General features: G+C 48.6%; 1 long non-coding RNA gene across 1 annotated transcript; it reads left to right on the plus strand.

Annotated features, from left to right (window-relative positions):
• The first annotated feature begins 92 nt into the window (after nt 1–92).
• LOC139704598 (uncharacterized) lies at nt 93–5,605 on the plus strand. The gene is made up of 3 exons (XR_011706473.1): nt 93–478; nt 2,691–2,832; nt 4,138–5,605. It is a non-coding gene; the product is annotated as an uncharacterized lncRNA (long non-coding RNA).
• Nucleotides 5,606–7,447: the final 1,842 nt, after the last annotated feature.

The raw sequence follows: 7,447 nt of genomic DNA on the forward strand, positions 1-7,447 counted from the left end.
GCCCGCTCCCAGGCCCCGCCCACCATGCCCCGCCCCTCCCCGGAGCCCCTGCCTCGCGGTCGCCGCACCCGCTCATTTCCTGGTATTCCGGACCCCGCGTTCTGGTGGACTGTCACCGACCCGAAAACTCCTGCAGAGCCACCTGTGGGCTCGGTCGCAGCCGCCTAGCCGGGCTCTGCCTCCTTCCCGGCGCTTCCAACAACAATCGACGCTTCCGCTGCTGCCTGGGCGCCTACTGTGTGCAGGCCAGAGCTAGAGGCGGCCAGGTTGTGGGGGTCGGTGGGGTGAGGGGACCGGTGAGCTTCGGAAGCCTTGGAGGCTTGGGTCTACGTGCTAGATCCAAGCTCGCTGCAGAATCTCTGGACAGAACTGTGTGATTAGAGAGCTCCAATGGAGGGGTCACGGTGGAGAAGCCTCCAGGGCGCTGGGGATGAAAGAAAACCCAGGGTGGCTGGAGACCCCAGGGGACCAGGACACAGTAAGTCTGAGCAATTACCCTGAGAAACCTGCCCAGAGACCTGAACCAAATGTTCACACCCTCACTGGCTGTAATGGAGGCACCCTAAGGCCCATTCACAGGAGGATGAGCAAATCAACTGAAATATCCACACCGTGGCCTCCTTTACAGCAGTGAAACTGAATGCATTTCAGCCACAGACCCCACCAGGGGCATCTGGTAGCTGGGTGTGGTTGAGCTCACCTATGACTCCAGTGAGTCTGGAGTCTGAGGCAGGAGGATTGCAAGTTGGAGGCTAGTCTAGGCAAATCCCTGTTTAAAAAACAAAACAAAAGCAAGAGGAAAAACAGACATCTCCTGATAGATAATGTGAGTTTAAAAAAAAAAATCCCGAAAACTACACACACTATGGTGCAATTTTTAGAATAAATAAGAGCAAAACCCAAAATATGCATATTTAGATACACTCATCAGTAAGAAAAAATATAAAGCAAAGGAAAGATAAACATAAATATTAGAAGAACACTATCTCAGGAGTGGAGCACAAAGGGCTGCTCAAATTATTGGTAGTATTCCAGTCTGGGGTGGGATGCTGGTTTTGCTTCAAAATGATAGATAAATAAATTAACGAATTCATAAATAAGGGGGAAAGAGTGTGGGAGGGTAAGGACTACAGAGTCAGGTGCAAAATAGATCATGTGGGGCCTGTGGGACACAGTGAGGTTTCGTCTTTCCCCCAAGAGTGCTAGGGAATCCATGAAGGGTTTTAAGTGTTTGCAAGCCAGGATCAAGCTTTTATTTGGTGGGGGGGATTCTCCAGCTGCTCAAAGTGTGGCCTGGGAACCATCAGCATCATCATCCCAGGGGAGCTGGGTAGATAGGGACACTCTCAGAGTCAGGCATAGTTAGTGCATGGGAAGGCTGAGACAGGAGGATTGCAAGTTGAAGGCCAGCTTCAGCAACTTAGATCCTGTCTCAAAATAAACAAATAAAAAGGGGTTGGATACAACTCAGTGGTAGAGTGCTCCTGGGTTCAAACTCCAGTACTGGGGAAAAAAATGAAAAGAAAATAAATGGACAATCTCAGACCCCATTCTAGATCTATGGAGCCACTATCAGAATGTGTATTTTAACAAGATCCCCCAGGCATTCTGTGTCCACAGCACAGGTTAAGAAGACTTAGTGCCCTTCCATGAAGGGAAGAATTCATTGTTGGAGTTCAGTTAAGAGTCCAAGACCAGAAAGGAGCAACAGCTGTGGTCTGGGTGGAAGATGGTGGTGACAGTAGGGAAGACGGGAGACTCGGATTCAAGCTACATATGTTCAAGCAAAATTAGCTGGGCCTGGGCCAAACGTGGTGGCGCAGGCCTATAATTTCAGCGCCTTGGGAGGCTGAGGCAGGAGGATAGCGAGTTCAAAGCCAGCCTCTGCAAAAGTGAGGTGCTAAGCAACTCAGTGAGACCCTGTCTTTAAATAAAATACAAAATAGGGCTGGGGGTGTGGCTCAGTGGTCCAGTGCCCCTGAGTTCAATCTTCTGGAAGAAGAAGGAGAAGGAGAAGGAGAAGGAGAAGGAAAATTAGCTGGACCTGGGGCTGGATTGTATATGGGAATGAGAGAGAGGATCTAAAGTAATCCTTTCTATATATTGTCAAAGCTCCAGAGTCACTTTGTGAAGATCTCTCGGTATAATTCAGGATAAATATTTATGCTGCCATGCTGATAATGCCCTTGGCCCCAGCTACCCTAGGAAGTCCTTTATCCAAACCATCCCATTTAATCTGTGCAGATGCCCTGCAAAGCAGGAACTGTTTTCATTATACAGGTAAGGACACTGAGTCAGAGGGAACAACATGCCTGGCTCATACATTGTAAGTAGAATGCAGAACTGGGATTTGAATTTGAATTTAACTCTAGAATCTCCACCTAATCATCATCTCCTCATCCTGGCATGACATTCAAGTATCTCTCCAAAATCAGTCCCACAGCTTCCAGGCATGTTCCTAAAACCCTGGTCAACCTGGATGACTTGCAGTTAGTTAAAGGGAGTTCTTTGCTGTTCCCCTCAATGCGAGGTTGAGTCTAATTTCCTTCCTCTGGCACCTTGGCTGGCTCAAGTGACACACCGTCTGATAGAATATGGCAGAAGCAATATCCCTGAACATGGAGTCTAGGTCATAAGAAGTCTTTAATTCCACTGGGATTATTAATTCCATTTTACATTCTTTCTGGAAGACCTGAGCTGCTAGAAGGGACCGTCATCTTGCTAGAGAGCCCACATTCAGCCACTCCAGTTCACAGACCTGCTGAGCCCTGCCCTTCAGTCAAGCCCACCCGGAAGTTGGATATGTTCCTGATGCCATGCTGGACCCTCCAGGTCAGCTGGAAGCCTGACATTAGTCAATACCATGAAGAATAGAAGTACCCAGCCGAGCCCAGCCCCAACTCCTGGCCTACACAATTGTGATAGCTAGTGAGAGGGTTGTTCTTTTGAGCTAGAATGTTGGGGGTGAGGGGGCAATTTCATCCTAAAACCTGGAAAAACCCTTTTCCCAGATCCTAGGCTACTGGAATTCTGCTTTCTGGGCAGACTAGATACCCAGGAAAGCAGAGTCTGTGTGCTGAGGTCCCCCTGGGTGTCCTCCAGGCACACTCTACCTTTTGCCACAGCTCTGTGCCCCCAGCCTTGCACTGTGGGTAACACCACAGGCCCCCTTGCCTCTGGCTTCTGGTTTTATTTGGTCAATGATGGGCACAGGCAGATTGGGCGAGAGGGAGGCAGAAGCCAGGTGTTTATTCTCTCTCCCTCCCTGCAGTCATGGGGGTGGTCATGGCTCGGCCATGGCTCTGGCTGATGGCAGGCCTTCCTCTCCATACAGTCCCCTCCCTCTCCAGGTCCCCTCCTGCCCTTTCTCCAAGGGTAAAGTTTCTTTCTTCCTTCCTTCCTCCCTCCCTCCCTCCCTCCCTCCCTCCCTTCCTTCCTTCCTTCCTTCCTTCCTTCCTTCTTTCCTTTCTAAATAGCCCCCAGTTACTCTATGACCTGTTCTTTCCCTAAACTCAGTTCTCTGGAGTAGGATTTCCCCAGAAGCAGAGACTGAAATAGTTTGGAGTGCAAATGGTTTACCTGGGAAGAAATCCCAGGACAAACAGGAGGGATAGAGCAGGAATAAGACAGGGAGTGGGGGAAGCCAGTGGGGGCAGGTTACTACCTCTGCTCCTGGAGCTCAAGGCCCCAGTCAGTCTGGGAGATGATGGACAATGTGTCTGAGTTACCCCAACTGAGGGGCCAGGAAGCTGCGGGCTTATCCACCCACTCTGGTATTTGCTTTGTGTAGTGCTGGGGATTGAACCCAGGACCTCCACATGTTGGGCAAGGGCTCCACCCTTGAGCTCCACCCCCAGGCCTGTTCTGTATTTCTAGGACTGCTTCCAGGACACTGACTTCCTGGCACTTTCAGTGAGATCAGCATAACTGGCTAAGCTCACTCCCACAGCTGGTTAACACCTGAGGGGAGAGATAGATAGATAGATAGATAGATAGATAGATAGATAGATAGATAGATGATAGATAGATATTGAAGCTGAGGCATTAGCAGTAAGTAGCCATTGCCATGTAGCAGTGATGCCAAGGGCACAAGAGCCTCTGGGTAGGACACTGACCTTTTTTTTTTTTCTGTTGTAGTGCATCACCTGGCCCCTACCAGGACCCTGGGTGAGACAAGCTGACCCTGAGTTACTGAGTTACGTCACCCACAGAGGGCACATGTCCACAGACAGCTGGAGGAGAGATGGAGACAGGCACCTTCCCCAGATGTGTTATGCACACGGCATGAGTTGATCTAAGAAGGCATCAGAGCTATGTTCTCACACATGAAGGAATTCTAACTCACATAGCCTTCCTGAAAAATCTAGTCTGAGATCTGACTCACTTTGACAGAACAAAACAAAGCAAAACAAAAACAAAACAGAAATAATGAATCCCAGTGTGAAAGAATACAAGAACACCAGAAAACTGGTCAGGAGTTCTCTTCAGAGAAACCAAGAACTCAGTTGCAAGGATAGCTTTGGTAACACAGTACCAAGACAGCAAATGTAACTGTTAAAGGTTTGAAGGGGAAAAGCTACATGAATTTTTTTTTTTTTTTTTTTTTTTTACTTTCAAGGAAGATACATTAGTGAGGGTAACCCTAGCTCCTGTAGCACAGAGAATATTACAAATAACCCCACATGATGCACATAGAGTTCTTGCTCCAGTAACAATTCTGGGTGGGAGGCCGTGTCCTCTTTACCTTCTGGGACCTCAGGCTGAGCCTGCAGCCTATTGCTTAAGGTCACCCTGTCTGTGATCTTTATTCCATGCAGTCAATGGGGAGAGAGTATCAGGGGTTGGGGAGACCCAGACTTGGAAGCCTTAGGTTTCACTCCAGCCCACCACAGCTTGGGCACCTGGTCATGTGGAGTTGCAAGGGAGCCTGGGAAATGTATTCAGCACTCCCAGCAATCCCTGGGAGTGAGGGCATCTTTCCTGAGGAAGACTCTTGTTCCCTTCCCAAGAGACTTGCCATCACATTCCTTGCATCAAAATGTCACATGGCCTTTGCTAATCTTGATAGTCTCAGGGGTCCATTTTCTCTCCAGATCTGCTGCCCTAGTCTGAGGCCTGGTGGAGAGAAGAGTATTTGTGTGTTGGAGAAATAGCAGGATGTAAGTGGGCAGTTCAGACCATCGTCCTGGGGTGTAGCAGAAACCCTCATGTGCTGGGAGCCATTAGCCAAGTAGGTATGACAATTTCCTTGCCAGCGTACCCCATGTTGCTTAGTGGAAGGACTCATGGAAATAGGACATTTTGCAGTGACATTGCATGTAGGTGACCTTGCTCAAGGACCAGGGCGGATCTGGATTTAGGGTGTTCCCGGTTTAGGATAATCGGGTTTAGAGCGTTCCAGGTTTAGGGCGTTCAAGGTTTAAGATTATTCCTGCTGGGAATAGGATGTATCCTGCTGCCTGAGTTCCCCTTGAGTTCTCACGGGATTCAGACAGTATTTTTTGGGAGACAGAAGCCCAGTGGGAGTGAATTTGGGCAGAGAACGTGGATTTCCCCAGAACGTGATTGTAGACGGCTGGTGTGAGTTCGGAAATAAAGAGTTGCTGTTTGAATCTACAAGCTGTGTGGTGGCTCGTGATTTTGTGCCCAGCCAGACTGTGGCATTTGTGCCCAGCCAGACTGCGGCACTCATGGGCAGCAGGACTCCTGCTGCCTGGGTTAAGGGAGGGCAAGTTGATGCCTAAGGGTGAGGATTTCCAGGTGTCTGCAGTCATGCCTCCCTACCACACATGTTCATACAAAAGATCACAATATCTCTTATTTATTGAGCACCTATTATGTGCTGGTCACCCTGAGAGGGGATCACATGTATGATCTCACCTTGTCTTCCCTGTGAGGTGGACATCATGATTAGCCCCATCACTGGGGGAAGAACCAAGGCTCAAAGTGGGCACAGCTGGTGAGAAGTGCAACCGGGGTTGGGTGTGAATGTGCTAGATGTCAGAGCCAGTGTGCTTGTTTTCTGTCAGCATCAGAAGAAAGCAGGTTAGGTTGGACAACAGCCTGGTGGCAGGAAGAGGCGTGGGCAGGCAGGAGTCCTGGGTTTGCATCCTGGCTCTGCTCTGGCTCCATGTGGCTGAGGGTGGGTCCCCTGTTTGTTCAGCTCACAGTCTCCTAGGCTGGCTCTGTTCCAGGCACTGACAATAGAGGGGAAACCCACTCTAGTTGCTCATGGTGCATCAGGGAATCAGCTCCCTCATGCACCATGAGCAACTATAGCTGAAAGCTGTGTCCCTGTCCGCAACGCCAATCAATGCCGATTTAATAATGAGGACACAGTTTTGAGAAAAAGGAAAAAGAAGGTTTATTGCTTTGCTAGCAAAGGAGAAACACAAGGGACTCCTGTCCCAAAGGCTGTGACTCTCCTATCAGGGGGCACAGAGGGGTTTTAAAGGAACCTTAAGGGTTACATTCCAGGTATGCTGTGGTAGGGGGTCCCAGGGCTCCCTGATGGTGTGATAGGATTCATTGGTGAATTTGGGAGATAGTCACTCCCCAGATCTCCAGCAGGCATCTCCTTCCTGTAGTGGGTGTGTGGGAGGGCAGTTAACTAGGGGAGGAAAAGGTAACCCTGTCTCCCTAATCTTGTTAGGGAGTGGGAGAGGGGAGAAGAGAGAAAAAAGTATTTTTTAAAAAAATAAGCCTCAGAGCAATGAGGGCTACATTCAGAAAGTGAAAGGATCACTGTTAGGAGACAATGGTTGTAAATATTTCCTCCTCCTTGTCTCTAGTGTTTTCCTCTATGAAACTGAGCAGGGTTAGGAGGTCAGAGGTTGCAAACTCAAATGTTGACAGACAGGCATGGAATGCAGATGATCAGGAATCTCAGCTCCCCCACTCATAGCTCTGCGGCTTTCAGCAAATCCTTCTAAACCTTGGTTTACTCATCTGGGGAGTGGGGATAGCACATACTCATGCTAGCTCATGGGATAAGCCATAGATGTCCCCAATTCATGAATAATCTGTGGACAACCCTGGTTCATAAGATAAAACATAGACAACTCTCTAGCAAGACCCTAGCTCCAAATTAAAAAAAAATTTTTTTTTAAGTGCTAAGGGATGTGGCTCAGTGGTTAAGTGCCCCTGGGTTCAATTCCAGAAAAACAAAAACAACAAAAATCTGTACACCAGATAGTCCTTGGACATGTGGACTCCATACACTTAAGGTCCCTGCTGATTCTCATCTTATAGGATGTCTCAATGAAAAGAGAACAACAGAGAGATTGTCCTTCAACTCACATTTCAACTCACATCAGATAGAATTAGCATCACTGGCACACAAGAGAAACCCTCCAAAGAATAGTAGTAAAAACAAGATAGAAGTGTATTTCTCTGACATATTAAAGAAGCCCAGAGACAGCAACACAGGGCTGGTAGGGCAACCCCA

The sequence above is a fragment of the Marmota flaviventris genome, chromosome 2 (assembly GCF_047511675.1).
Source record: "Marmota flaviventris isolate mMarFla1 chromosome 2, mMarFla1.hap1, whole genome shotgun sequence".
In the NCBI taxonomy this organism is placed as follows: domain Eukaryota; kingdom Metazoa; phylum Chordata; class Mammalia; order Rodentia; family Sciuridae; genus Marmota; species Marmota flaviventris.